Here is a 16,496-nt window from a genome sequence, read left to right as displayed (position 1 = left end):
TTACAACGGCTACGTGAACACAAGCTTCTAGCAAAATCCGAGAAATGCCTTTTTCATGTTTTCACTGTTCACTATCTAGGATTTGTCCTTAGCCCAGATGGCATAGGCATGGATCAATCCAAGGTTAAAGCCATACTATCCTGGCCAACACCGACCTCCGTAAAACAGATCCAATCTTTCCTGGGCTTGGCCAATTTCTATCAGAAGTTTATACCATCCTTCTCTGAGATTGTTCAACCGATCATCTTCTTGTTGAAGACAGATGCTCCCTATCATTGGACCTCAGCCCAGGAGAAGGCCTTCCAACGCCTAAAAACAGAATTTACACAAGCCCCCATCCTGGTTCAACCTGATATAAATCGACCATTCCTAGTGGAAACAGATGCCTCTAACTATGCCATCGGAGCAGTTCTGAAACAGGAACTAGATGACGGGCTGGAATCTTGCCTATCTTTCACGGACATTGACCTCCAGTGAAACTCATTACTCAGTCTTAGAAAAGGAACTTCTAGCCATCCGTCAAGTCTTCACCGAGTGGCGTCATTTACTTCTAGGTGCTAAACATCCTGTCCAGGTTCGGACGGACCATCGAAATCTCCAAGTGTTCCAGGCCCTGCAATGCAGAAACAGCCGTCAGGCCCGTTGGGCGTTCTTCTTTGTTCAATACCAGTTCCAAATTCACCATGTTCCGGGAACACAAAACATAATTGCTGACGCCTTGTCTCGGCGCCCTGACTATGAACCTCCTGATGACCGAGCATTTCCCAAGATGTTTCCCCACACAATAATTGTAGCCCAGGCGACCAGCCTCCTAGATGAAGTCCGCAGTCAGACTCAATCCTCGGAACTTTGGGAAGGTATCTCGGACAAGAACCAGTGGAAACTGAAGACCAAAGATGGATACTTGTTCAAAGACAATGCCTTGGTCATCCCAACACAAAAACTACAGCAAAGGATAATAAATCTCTGTCACGATACTCTTTACTCCGGGCATCGTGGTATTACCAATACCCTCCGATTAATACAAAGGCAATTTTGGTGGCCTGGAGTGAAAGCTGATGTTCAAAGGTATATCCAGGCATGCTCTGTCTGTAATCAAAACAAACATGACAACAAGAGACCAGCGGGTATATTGCAGCAACCTCCACTTCCAACAAGGCCTTGGGAATTCATAGCAACAGACTTCATTGTGGAATTACCACCTTCCAGGGGATACACAACGATCATGGTCACCATTGATTTGTTCACCCATGTAGCCCATTTTACACCTCTGTTTAAACTGCCATCCTCGTCAGAACTTGCTGGAATTTTCCTGGAACACATATTCCGACTGCATGGACTTCCTTCCAAGATCATATCAGACAGAGGGCCCCAATACATTTCTCAGTTCTGGAAACATCTTTGACAAATACTAGGAATCCAACGCTCTCTTTCCTCAGGATATCACCCCCAAACCAACGGAGCCACAGAGCGCGTAAACCAAACCTTGGAATAATATCTCTGTTGCTTCGCTACCAAGGTCCAGGACGATTGGTCCCTCTTAATACCAGTGACAGAATTCACCTATAATAATTCGGACCACTCTGCTATTGCCAGTTCTTTTTTCTGTAGCCAAGGATTCCACGCTTTGGTTCTACCCTCCATCCGTCCTCATCCTACACCAGTTCCAACAGTCGATTCCTGGATTGAAATGCTCATTAATGTTCAAAGAGAAGCCAAAGAACAATTAGAAAAGGCCAGGACCCAGACCAAACTGTATGCGGACTCCAAACGAAGACCAAGCCCCTCCTACACAATAGGGTATAAGGTTTGGCTTTCCTCGAAACTGCTACCACAGCATTTGCGACCAAATAAATTTGCTCCTCTATATTATGGGCCATTCCTTAGAAAGGAAATCATCAACCCAGTGGCCTACCGACTCAAGCTTCCAGACTCCTGGAAGAAAATCCACCCAGTATTTCACACATCCTTAATAAAGCCATATGTTCAGACCTCTCGAACTAACCTTCGGCCCAAACCAGTACTCATCAATGACCAACTGGAGTATGAGGTCTCCAGGATTTGCGATTCTAGATATAGACGTGGCAAACTCCAGTACCTGGTGGAGTGGAAAGGATATCCCCCCAGTGAACGCACTTGGGAACCTATCTCAAATCTAAGTACCTCCAGGCTACTCAGAAGGTTCCATCTCATACACCCGGGCAAACCCGGTGGAACCAGTTTCCGTAGGAGGCATGCTGTCATGAACCATCGAACTCGTCCCGAACCATACGAAAGAAGACTCCACTTAAGGAGGACATCAGGCAACATAGACAGGTGAGAAGGGGGGAAACCTGTGAAACAGGGGTACGCTGCACACTGCACTAGGAGAAATATATAAATATGTGTTTTAATGCATTACACAGCACTCTTTCTGAGAAAATTGGCTAAAAGGCCAGAATGTTTGCAAGTGTGTTGTAGGGTAACACAAATCCAAAATTCCAATACATGCAAGTCAAAAACAGTGCACAGGAACATTAATGCTGTAATTAATATAATGATTTGCTATTAAAAAATACCAAGCCACAATGAAAACATGTCCAACTGGCTGCACAATGTAAACCAGTCTAGGCACGTAATAACATGTTACAGTAAGCATACCAGACCAAGTATAGACATACCTACACTGGTTGCAACAAACTACCAGTCAAAACAATAACACTTATCATGGTTATCTGATCACAGATGCCCAGCGAAATATACAATCCTACAGTAAGAAATGGCTAGAGTGGCAGCAGCCAAATGCCAGTCTAGCCAGGTAATTACACCTAGCAGAATGTTTTATCAGAGATGCTCAGTTAAAATAAAGTCAAGCCAAACTAAGAAATGGCTAGACTGGCTGCACCAAAATGCCTCTCTAGCAACTAATACTTAGCTTTGCATGGATGATCATTACCATTTATTGCACAAATCCCTGTCCCACCCCCTCCACACATCCCCTCTCCCTCCCAACCACTGCCCCATCGGCCAAAATCAGTTTCTCAGCCCAGAATTACTTCCACGTCCCCTTTCCTTGTCCCAGTGCTTACATATGAGGCTCCTTGCCTCATAGGTAAGTACTGGGATAAAGAAGAATGGGACTAGGAGTAATGAATATTACAGGTAACTAAGCATGGCAATACCCCCATGTCCCTCTACCTCATATCCAGTACTTGTGTCAAAGTGCCTCATACACAAGTAGTGCAGAATAGGTAGTAATTAAGATTACCAATATGTAACCAAGGGATTAAACACAAGTAGTGGCACATTACCATTGAGCTTACTGAGTTTCCCCCGAAGCAGTTATCTGTGGCAGGCTTGGAGCTAGAGAGGTTGTACCAGATGTGTACCGAAATTGTTAGATTTTGAGTGCATTTCATTGTTACACTTGCAGTATTTTAGTCAGTGTGAAACCTTATTTCAAATAAATATTAATTGCATTGCTCTAATTACCTATGAATCCTACAAAAATGTGTATTTCTGAAACTGAATGTAACTTTGAAATCTGGATATAGTTCAAATCATGTTTTATGTTTTATTAATTTTAATGTATTGACATACATTGTTTGGTATACTTTGTGTACAGCAATAATATGACTGATGCATAGTGTCCCATGGTTTTACAGACACCAAAGACACGTGGGAGTTATTTGTAGTCAATTATGCACATCTGCTTTTCAAAGGTACAATATTCAGTACTATATCTCGAACAAAACGGTCAGGAAAAATACACACGTGCCATGCATAACAACCACCCCAGAGTGCAGTTAACTGATGGATCAATGGCTGTATGTCTGAAAATTCCCCTAGGACACGCGCTGCTGCACAGTGGATAATAACGTGGAAACTATATTAATTATCAAGGCAAACTTTGGTATTTATTCTGTTTCGTTGGTTAGATCATTCCAGGCTCGCCGTCTAAGGGTCTAAGGAACTGCGCTGGAGTTCAGATACTGTGGGTTCTTTACATTTTAAACGGTAATGCAAATTGCCACAGCATCTGCAATTTGTCTTGGCACTTTGTCTCTTTCTCTCCCTTTCCCATCACAGGAAATGATGTGAAAGTAAGACGAATAGAACACACAGCTGCCAGTGGAAACCATGGCGTGAGCAGCCCTTCACTGAATCTAATTGAGATAATGAGCACCGGCTCTCCACAAGCCACCTGCCCAATACAGACGTACAAAAAAGCAGCTGTGGTAATGATTCACATTTAGAATTATATATTTTTCTGCATATTAATACATCCAATTTCTCACTGCGTTTTTTCATGACACCACTATTATTATTGTTTCTTTTATTATTATCATTATTATTATTAATAAACTTGTTTACATGCACATTATAAATGACATATCACCTCATATAACAATAATAATTATTATAATTATTGTTATTTATATTATTATTTCTTAATAGTTAAAGAATGGGGGCCTCATTACAAGGTTGCCGGTCCAGTAACAATGGTACCGGTAAGCATGCCGGTACCATTCTTACCTTACCAGCAAACTACGAGTTCTGCTCATGGGTGCCTTTTAGCCCACCAGGTCTGACCTGGCTGGCAGGCAGGCCGGCACCCGCGAGCAGACCTAGACGGATGCACCGGAACCATTCATGAATCGTGCCGGTGCATCTTGCCTCCCCATTCCCATTGAGTCCAATGGGACTCAAATGGGAATGGGGAGTAATAATTACCGGCACCCGGCAATGGGGATGTACTGGGTCTGCCTAGGCTGTAATGTCCCGGTACGTCCCCATTGACGGGTACCGGTAAATTCATGACTCCGGCAGCAGCCATACCGGTATTCACCGGCATGGCAGTCACCTGACTCATAATCCGGCCCTGGGTTTTGTTTGCAGTGAATACAGTAAGCTAAGGCATAATGAAATATCCCAACCTCATTCTGCAAATGTATTACATTAGTAAAGTCGGCTTCATATATGACGGTGCAGTGAAATCAGCCTCATGTAAGTGTGGTACGGTAAGCTCCAGAAAATGACTCACCATCACATATACGGCATACGTCATATCATCTACTATTCGCTGTCGTTTTGAGTGCTAGCACTGCATTGACTTGTGATGGTGCAAACCATCACGATGATTGAAGGGAATTCAAGCGTCGAAAAAACAATGTTTATTCCTGTGAATTTAGGCCTCTTTACAAGTCTAGCGGTCTGGAAATAAGGGTGCCGGTAGCAACATACCAGCACCCTTCACGGGCCTCTAGACTACGAGAATGCCTACAGGAGCTGGTGCTCCCGGCAAGTCTCACCTGCCGAGAGCACCAACCCCTGCAGGCATGTTTCTCACAGAAGCACCGGCATGGTTGGCAACAGTTTTGGCAACATACCAGCACCCTTCACGGGCCTCTAGACTACGAGAATGCCTACAGGAGCTGGTGCTCCCGGCAAGTCTCACCTGCCGAGAGCACCAACCCCTGCAGGCATGTTTCTCACAGAAGCACCGGCACGGTTGGCAACAGTTTTGGTGCTTCTGTGTCACCATTCCCTTGGAGTCCTATTATGCTCCACAGGAAGGGGGACTTACAGTTTCCGCCTTAGTGACACCCTGGGCTACTGTGACTTGTGATGTCCCGGTGGCACCGGGATCTCAGGCAGTGGAACGGTGTTACGAGGTAAGTGGCAATTCACCAGTAGCACTGGCGCCGACCTGGTTATGAGGCCCATTTTTATGTCCGTAAAAACTGTTGTTCTAATAACCAACAGTACATGAAACCTAATAGCAATGCGAAAATATAGGGTCACTCTGAAATGAACTATTTTGGCATTGCTCAATTTGATCTCCGTCTATGACTCATAGGTGCTAATACCTTTGATGGTTGAAGAGACTTTCAAAGACCTACCGTAGAACATATGCCTCTGGCAGTATGGGCATTGAGACTGCAACATTACTTATTTTTTCACTGACTCACTTGTATATTGAGGCTTGCAGCTGACACAGCAGTGGATATTTCAGTCATTAGCAATGGGGAAGTGAAACAGTGGTGAAGCAGAGCTAAACGATGGTCAGTCGGGTCGACCCTCCACTATTCCCAATCTCCATGCCTGGTGTGCCCCTCCATTCTCGCTCTGGGACAGACTTGATGTGAACACTTTCTGTTAATTGTTTAAAATATGTGTCTGCATAAGTGTATGTGTGCCTTACAGGAGTTGTAGGCTTGAGGTCACTGGCTATCCAGCAACCAAGCTTTGATACCCAGCTAGGTGCCCTGTGTATTATGGTTTCCTTTACAGTCAGGGCGCCTCGTTGTCTGGCGCACAATCCATTCCTGATGCAGACGATCACAGCATTTGAAGGCATCTTTTGTTCAGAAAATGTGTTTGTATGCATATATATTTGAATTTCGGGGGTGTTTCTGTGTGTGTCTGTGAGTGTGTGTGTGTTTTTATGAAAGTTTCTTGGCTTCATGCATGAGTGAATTTGCTGTGCATGTTTGTTCAAGTACGTGCACATGAATAAATGAGCAGTGTGTTTGTGTATGTGTGTGTATGCAGGTTCAACATGAAAGTTACTTATTGGCAATGATGGTTTATTGTATGTGTAACATCATCAAAATGATTGAGATTTTGATTTGTGACAAGTATTGCGGTCACAGCATCATGTAATCAATATACAATGGCAATTCTGGCATACAATAATGCAGGTGCCTTAAAGTGATTTACTGCTGCAGTGTTGGCATATTTTGTGTGCAACATCAAAGTGATTGACAGTGGCAGTTCTAGTATACATTGTGAGTGGTGTGTTCTGAATGTGCTATACAGTGGCAATGCTGGCATATTATTTTGACTCAGCTTCATGAAAGTGAATGAAAATGACCACAGGAATCATGGAAATGTTGTAAAATGTTCATGTGTACTATTGGTAACTTGGCATCAAGTGTATGTTTTCTTGTGTTACCCATGCAATTGTAAGTTGTATGGCATTTTACCATATTTTGCTCAGTCATTGTGCTGTAAAATTGTAACGAAGGATGTGACCCAGACCATGTACGATAAAAATAATCCAAGAGGCCAACTAACCACTGCACTGCTTTGCAAGGGAAAACAAGCTTTATTGCATGCAAAAAGGTCTCGCACATTACTGTGTAACCAAAATGACACAGAGCTTGTCATGCCCTAAGACGTAACAGGTTATTAGCATACATAGGTTACAATGTCACCCCACAACCCTCATTTGCTACCACCTATAGAACATGTGAATACCCTCTATATTCCTCTGACCGAATGGCCACACCTTGTCTAAACACATTCCCCTATCCATGTGGCCCAATATATCCTCAGTAATGAATACAGGTACATGATTGGCCGACAGATACTCTGATATACTAATTAATTGAGACCGTCACATGATGTGCACCCCACCGAGCCAGACATGGTTAAAGTACGGTGGGTGAGGCCAAATCTGCTTTGGTAAGACAATGACCCTCTTCAGTATACCAGACGCCGTGGTACACATGAGCTGCACCCCCAACCATTTACAAAATTTACAGGCATCACCTCTCCTTCTCCTATCCCAAAAAATGGAAGATTCCAGACACAGCTCACCCTCATCTCCTTTAAGCCACAGGTCCCCAGTAATGACATAACCAGGGCACCACCTTTGAGTCTGAATTTCAGGGATTTATTTAAGTTGGATATTTGACTACTTGTAGTTTAAACGGGATGACTGCACCTTGAGTGAGTTCAGTAGCGCTCTGAACCATTGGCTGGCCTATTGTCACCACAACATCTTGAGCCCTATTTTTATGAATGTGTCCTTCAAAGGGTGCATTCCTACCTGACCTCTACACAGCGGAAAATCCATTCCCACCATTTTCAAGCTCTACAGCTGGACACAATTAGCATTTATCTGTGCAACGTGGCTGTCTCTGACCTTGGCTTCTCTCTTGGGGGGACAGAAAAGGGATTTGTCTAGGCACTGCTAAACTGAGTGAGAGCTCCACATCACAGACTTTATTCTGTTCATTGTGTACTAGGGCTTAAAATCCAATATGGCAACACTCCTGCCCTTTTGACTCGCTGGCCTTGCTCTTTACAGAGTACCTTTCTGACTTCATCTTGCACCTACTTAAGTTCTCCTCACTTAAAAACATAACTTTGTTTACTACGTTTAAACATAGGGCCTGTAACACTGCCCTATCTGTAACCTCTGCATCTGCAACATTAATATATTTGTTGCTCATTAGGTGTTACTATATGGTGTATCTTTTATGTGTCAAGACTAACTACAAGTGTTATGTGTGCCTTCTGCCGTGCAAAAGTCAACCTGCTCACACTTTAGCACATACTAATAGGTTTTTCTCAGCCTGAACCATGTTTTGCCTGGATAGGACCATTTCATACCATTTCATACCAATATGAAAAGAAAAAAGTTATCCAGGAAGAACCACCCAACTGCCCGACTACTTCGAATGTGATCCTGTGCCGAACATTGCTTCCTCAACCGCACTGTAAGTACATTTTTGCTCCCAGACAAAGCATTCTCCAATCTGTTTCCTACTTCTGTGAAAACAGAAACAAAATATCGAGGCTGAGTACCCCAAAAAGAAATAACCTGAATATGAGTTACAAAGGAACATACAAAGTACTTTATTCTCTACTGAATTTAATCACAAAAACAGTGCAAAGTCAGATAGCTATCGGCCCTCAGTACAACACAACAAACTCCAGCGTGGTTCAGTGTGTTCAGTGAAAGACACTGTACATTAGAATGCATTCGCTTTTTATACATTTTGTGGGCACTATGTCCAGCCCCACTTTGGGTTAATATTCCACTTTTTACATCATCAATTGTAGGGTTTGTTGCCGAATCCCAAATAACCGCATCTAACTGGTTTGTTTTTATTACGTGTAACAATAAGCGTATGCATTAACTGTGTATTCTAAAGTTTCACATTGCAGATCTTCTTAAACATTAATACAATGTAGTAAAACAGATGTTCTTTGTTCAATATGTAAATACATTATCCTAATATATACTTGTGGATTGGTTTCATTGCACGAGTAGTCCTTTTACACATAGGTCAACGTAGGACGAGGTCTCAGTTCATGACCTCAACAAGGAGCCTTCAGGCAGATTACACATTATCGATGTACAGAGGTCAAGACGCCCATGTTGTATTTTCCAATGACATCATCCACCATTTTAGCTCACGGTGACTTTTCCACACACATCCTAAAATGGCGGTTTGACCTAAAATGGCGACCTACATGGATTAAAGCTCAGGACCTTGCAACACAGATTTCTCTCGCAAGCGACTTTCGAGCAGCTTGACGTAGGCCAGTATTAAATATATTTTCCACAATAGAAGGCACAATATACTTTTCTATTCCGACACTTCCATTGTCCAACACCTCCCTCAATGGTTGACCGTAGTCACCAATCCCTGCTCCAATGTGTCCAAAGCTAAGCACCAACCTCACCCTTACTGCTCAGCAGCCCAAGGTCATCCCATCGACCATTATATTTCTATACCATGCACTGGGCACTGCAATGTTTATTTGTCAATCTCCCATTCTTTACTGCTTCAGCCATACTTGCCCTAAACGGCAGCATTACCCTGAGGCGCTCACCGATTGTCTGCACCGAATGTCCCATCACCTGCTGCTGCCTCTGCCAACTCTGCATTGTACCGGATATTGTATTTACTGTATTCTCTGCAAACATACTTTTTACTGATCACCGTTATCACCTCTGTATGACACAACATACTAATTGTTGTACCGAACATACCACTGCTTGCCACACTGTACGTATTGCCGTACCTAATGACTGTTTGCTGCATCCTATATTTTGGTACGTCATAGTTATCCCTGTATTATTTATATTTATTGACAGGCTCATCTAGATGTATTCTCCACTCCATTGCTCTCACTGATATCTGAGGCATCTCAGAACTATGCCACCGGCTTATCCTAGCATTCGTCGTAGTATACAATAGCTTGTTACATTTTCAGAGTCGCTCATGCACTACTGTTCACTCAGTCGATTGCATAATTCAGAGCCGCTGCTCGTTTGTCCATATTGCATTACCTTTTATCCCCTTTGTTGATGATCATCTACATCTTGAATTGCATCTAACCCATCCTACCATCAAAGCATCACAGCTGCATGTGCAATTTCCTAGCACATTCTGTATGCTATTCAGCCCAATATTCTAGACAACACCCAGCAGATATAAAATAAATCCCCTAGATCAATACTACATAGCCCACACTGTGGGTCATGTTCCCGAATCCTCCACTCCTCCTCTCTACACTGCTCCTCCACACATGTCTAGTCATCTGGGTGGTGCACCCGACCACGAACAGCAGTATGCCCTCCAATATTACACCCATGCCTCTCAGTATTCAACTACCAATGTCCAAGAAACTCCCTTCACCTGATGACATACCCCGATCCAAATTCTTACCTTCATGCCTTGTACTTACACTTACTCACTCGTACAACCCACCATACCTACCCAGCAACCTCTACCACCTCTCCCCTGACCAATGGATAAAACATTTTGCAACCAAACCCACTCCTACCCAACCGTGCTCACTCCAAAACAGAAACGCCAGACTAGACGCTAGACTCAGGTGCCCTCAGACTGCTCCACATGACAGCAACATCGCCACAGCGCCAATCCCTAGCACAATTCCAGTATATGACACTATATCAACCAAAAAAAACCTGTTCACAGAAAATGCATCTCAAACAACCCTGCTTCCCTTATCAAGGGTGGGCTCATTAATGCTAGATTCCTGCTAGCCCATGACCTAGATATCGTGGACATCATAACATCCAATGACCTTGACTTTCTTGCCATCACTGAGACCTGGCTCCATGTGGCTGCAGGTCCATCTCTATCCTTAGCCATACCCGATAACTATTCCGTCTTCCGCCAGGACAGAGACTCCAACTTTACTAAAGGTGGAGGCATCGCGTTCATCGCCAAAACAATCCTAGGCATCAAACTCATGCCCAGCAACCCCATCAAATCAGCTGAACTACTAACCATTCAACTACCCATCTCAGCCTACCGCACCATCACCATACAGCTATTATATAGACCGCCAGGAGCCCCCTCCACATTCAAAGAGGACATCACTCTTATCCTCACCACCAACGCTAAACCAGGATCCCAGATCATCTTGTTGGGTGACCTCAATCTGGGTTTACAAGACCCTAAAGATCGTAATGCTTTAAACATTGCCAACTCAGTCTCTGAACTAGACTTCAGTCACTGCATTATGGAACAAACACACAACAAAGGAAAGACGCTAGACTGGTTGATCAACATCAACTGCCACATTAACATACTGGCCAATACACCCTGCACCTGGACAGACCATCACTTGATCACATTCACTATGAAGGAAACCAATCAGCCCAACCAGCAAAACATAGCTCCTCTATTATGCACAAGAAACAACCGCAATATAACAGATGAGAAATGACTTCCACTGTTACAGCCCATCCTCTCTGCTCCCTACGCACACTCAAATCCCATGGTCATGATAGGCATCTGCAATCACACATTACTCAAGGCCATCAACACATTTGCTCCACTTAAACCTTGCAAAGCCAAACCCGAGCCCACCTTAACGTGTGGTTCACTCCGCACCTCAGGTCCCTCCGGAAAATGAAGAGAAATGCTGAAACTGTATGGAAGAGCCTCCCTACAGTCACCAACAAAAACAATGTTATACTGGCTTCCCTCAACTACAAAGAGTCTATAGTTCAGGCAAAAAAGATACATACAACAACCACATCATGAATGCCAAATCCAGCACAAAAGAACTCTTCAACTTTCTCAAAGAGCTTGAATCCCCCACCGCATTTCCAGACACCTGAACTAATGATAGTACCTGGTGCTCTGACATCCAGCAAGCCTTAATCAGAATAATCACAATGCTTCAAGAGAAAATTGAAGCCAAGAAACTAAGCCTGCCACCTGACACCACCCAGCCAACTACACCTACGCATCTCATGGCCAATCACAAAATGTTCAACTTCTCTCCCCTCTCAATCAAAGAGCTGGAGGATTTGATCTCTAAATTATAACCCTCAAAATGCCCTGGTGACATTTGCCTTGTCCCAGTCATCAAAGGACATTTGTCCTGTCCCAGTTTTATCTGATCCTTTATCAATGCCTCCTTTGAAACAAGCATAGTTCTGAACAATCTAAAAGACACCTGGGTGCTCCCACTTCTAAAAAAAACACCCTTTGCCCCAATAACCCCATGAACTATAGACCTATCACCACCGTGCCATTTCTTCTGAAAATCTTGGACAGAGCAGCTTACCTGCAGATCCAAGAACACCTAGAAGTAAATAACCTCCTCAGACTTAGGCAATCTGGCTTCGACCCAAGCATGGGACCAAAACAGCATTGATTGACCTTTAAACCCAAATTGAAAACCTCAAGGACAAAGGCAAACTAGCCCTCCTTCTACTATTAGACATGTCAACTGCATTTGACTTAGTCAACAACAAGGTCCTATCTAACCACCTCACCTCAGCAGCACACTTTTCAGACAAAGCTAACAGCTGGATCCAATCATTTCTCAACAACAGAACAATGAGGGGCTTCGCAGCCTCTGCACAACCAGCACCAGTCACATGCGAAGTTGCTCAAGGTTGGTGTGTCTCCCCCACACTCTATAATGTGTTCAAGAAACCATTGTCTGATGATCTTGATTATTTGGGTGTCACCTGCAATAATTATTCCGATGACACCAAAATACTCATCCCTGTCACTGGTGACTATGCTACTGACTCTAAATCTCTAAATAACATTTATAGCATCACCCAAGCCTGGATGGCCAAGCATGGTCTATGTCTAAATGATGACAAGACAGAACCACTCATCTTGGACTCACCATCCAAACTCATTACCCTTAGCGATCAATTCAATTTATTTAACATTGAGGTCAGCAACATCAATGTCTCAAAGGTTGTAAAAACCTTAGGCATCTACATTGTGTCTACACTGAGCATTGCCAGACAAACCAATGCGATAGCTTCCTCAACTGCCTACACCTGTAAGCTAATTACAGCCTGCAAATCATGTCTCATGACTGCCAACCGCATATCTATAGCCAGAGCTCTAGTTCTATCCAAGCTCGACCACTACAATGCACTCTACCTGGGAACTAACCAACACAATCTGAATAAGATGCAGGTTATACAAAATAACGCCATCAGATCAGCACTGAACATTGCCAGGTCAGAACACATTTCCTCATCAAGATGGATCCTGAACTGGCTCTCGCCAAACAAAGAATTGCCCTCAACCATATCCTTGACACACAAGTGTCTCTCTAACAAAGCACCCAGCAACCTTACCAAAAACATCTCTCGAAACATCTCAGAGCGCCCTACCAGAGCTGCACAGTTACATTGTCTGAAAGTCCCATGATTCAAACTACAGAAGGCAGGAGGTAGTAGCTTCCCGGTATTAGCGACCAAGCCATGGAACTCACTACCTTTAATGCTTAGATCTGAACCATCCTTTCCCACACTCGGACAAAACGCTAAAATCTGGCTCGCAATGCAAGAGAATTAACAACCGGTAGCCTGATGACCTTACCCCTGTACTCTGCATCCTATGTAACCTCTTGCAACTGCAGACATGTAACTGTTGTAATGTAATGTATGTGTTATTGTAATCTCTACTGTACTACTCTATTTTATGTATCTACACTGTAACCTCATTCACGTCATGTTCATCCCTTGTAACTCAATGTATATACTGTCGTAACACTCGCTGCATATAAACACCTGTTATCTATTGTACCTTGTAAACGATTCCCATGTAAGTAATGCACCCTAATGCCTCAAGGTTTGGTGCGCTCTAAAAATAAACAAAATACAAATACAAATCCCACTACTTTAATTAGGGCCCCCTTGCCACACTTGGTCGATTGCACTACTATGTCAATGCCCTTCCACTGAGAGAATATATTAGCTGCCAATGACCTTGAATTGTTTATAATCAGGTGGCCCCTTCAGCAGCCACCCATCCCCAGCTCCCAAATCTGTCTCTGCCCTTGAATGCCATTTTGCTTCTCAAATAGGATTTCGAACATACAATAGAAAATTGTATTTGCTCAGTCTTGCTGTGCTAAAGAGTATACAAATAGACTTAAAAACAAAATAAAACCCCTTTAATCCGTTTAAGATCACATGCAAATGTCTGTAGTTCTTCCCCAGCTTTTCATGACAATTCAACATGTATTCATGAAATAAATGCACATTATTATTGCTCTCAGTCTCCCTAGTACAAAAAAGTATTGCGTCTCTTAGCCTAGGCAACACGTGCTTCAACCTTAGCAGTCTTTTTCAATTTTGTAACATCCAGACCTAACAGTGTGCCACTAAAGCTGAACAGACTGGTGATAAATTAGCCCACTTTTTAAGAGAAGATTATTTGAGAATATAGGAACGTTACGGAATGCAACAGCCTGGGTGATCAGGGAATACGTTTACATTAGAGACAAACAACTCTTATGAAAGTTGTTGTACTTGTGAGAACTTAAAACATTTCCCAAGAAACATCTCCCAAGAGAGCACACAAATACTATTGGCCTTGAAAAAGATGGCTTAGGTTGAAAAGCCTGTTGGCTAGGTTAAGTGGAAGACACTTTGGTGTGTTCGAGAGACTGCATACAATTAAAATGTGGTGTACGGGTCTGAAGTCTGTATTGTACAGGATGGACTGAATTGGTGTGATAGAAAATGTAAATTTGACTAAAAAGTCTGTGTTTCCTGATTTGTACTAAAGTGATGGGAGATTGAAGTGACTGGAGGTCTATGTTCTATGAATAAGATCTAACGAAACAAACAAAATAAATTGATTTTTTTTTTATATCAGGCATATATCAGGAATTAAGAAGCATTATTTTGAACTTATGTGAATTCTAACACTGTATTAAGAGTCCTGAAATTAACTGAGCTGAAGATAGCACTTTTGAATATTGGAAATATGAAACTTTGCTAAGATTGGTTGCCTCTTTCCTGTGATGTCAACCCTGACTCAGCTCAAGTTTGTCCTTTAATTAAACTGTCCTCACAAAGGGAAAATCCGGCATTTGGCACACACTCAGCGTGAGCAATGTAATTTGTATTTGTATTTATTTTATTTATATAGCGCAGGCCAGGCCCAAGGGCAACCGAGCGCATATCTTAGTCAAACAGTTACATAACATTTACAAGTAAGGGAACAGTACATTAAATATAGTCACAATAGTCCCGACTGATTGCGACAAGTAGGCGTTACAGATCAGACATAGATCATCAGTGCAAGTAGGGTCCCAGCTGGCCCATTCAATAAAGAGGAGCAATTGTTAGTAGGAAGTGACTAACCAGAGCTTGGCTTTGTGTTTGAATTGGTTGAATGAAGGTAGGGTTCTGATCAGAAGTGGTACGGTGTTCCAGAGCTTGGCTCCCAGGACAGGGAAGCTGGTGCCTCCAGCAGATTGAAGCTTAAATCTGGGGATCGCAAGACCTTGGTTTGTACAGATCTGAGTGCTCGTGCTGGTGTATAATGAGTGAAGCGCAAGGCTAGGTATGAGGGAGCTTGGTGGTTGATGCATTTGTAGGTGAGGGCCAGTGCTTTCAAGGAGATCCTTTGGGCGACTGGGAGCAAGTAAAGGTTCTTTCTGGTTTCTGAGATGTGGGCAGATCGAGGGATGTTAAGGGCTGCTCTAATGGCATTATTTTGGGTCGTCTGGAGTTTATTAAGATTACCCTGGTTGGTGCCCTGGTACAATGCATTACAGTAGTCCAATTTGGACATGACCAAGGTCCTGGCCAAGGTGATGCAATTCTGGGCCGGTAGGAAAGGGCGGCAGGCTGAGATCAATTTGCAGGTGTAAGCAGACGCGGAGGCCACTGCATTGGTTTGTCTCGTGAGTGTCAAGGAAGCGTCCAAGTATATGCCCAGAGTTTTGGTGTCTTTGGATACTTTAATCAGATTGCCGTCAATGTTGAAGGAGTCGAACAGGTGACTTAGTTTGTTAAGTCTCTGTTGAGTGCCTAGGATGAGAAGCTCAGTCTTGTCATCGTTGAGGCACAGTTCATGCTGGGCCATCCATGCCTGTATGACAAGGTAAATGTCATTAAGGGCTTTGGAATCAGTAATGTAGTCACCAGTGATGGGTATGAGTATCTGGGTGTCATCAGCGTAGTTAGTGTAAGTGACACCCAGATAATCAAGCACGTCAAATAAAGGTTTGGTGAAGACATTGTAAAGAGTTGGGGAGACGCAAGAACCCTGCGGGACTCCACACAGGACTGGTGTGGGATCGGCCGATGCAGTAGGAGAGAAAACTCTCATGTGCCTATTGTCTGCATTTAGGTGAACCCATTTGGTCCACTGTACCTGCTTGCACATGCCCTCTGCTTCTGCTCATGTACCCACCTGCTAGACTAGCTGAACCTCGGCCTTGAATCATTGATTGCATTTCCT

The sequence above is a fragment of the Ambystoma mexicanum genome, chromosome 4p (assembly GCF_040938575.1).
Source record: "Ambystoma mexicanum isolate Mex_15411 chromosome 4p, UKY_AmexF1_1, whole genome shotgun sequence".
NCBI classification, from domain to species: Eukaryota; Metazoa; Chordata; class Amphibia; order Caudata; family Ambystomatidae; genus Ambystoma; species Ambystoma mexicanum.
The sequence above is the reverse complement of the archived record's forward strand: the minus strand, read 5'-3'. Positions refer to the sequence as shown.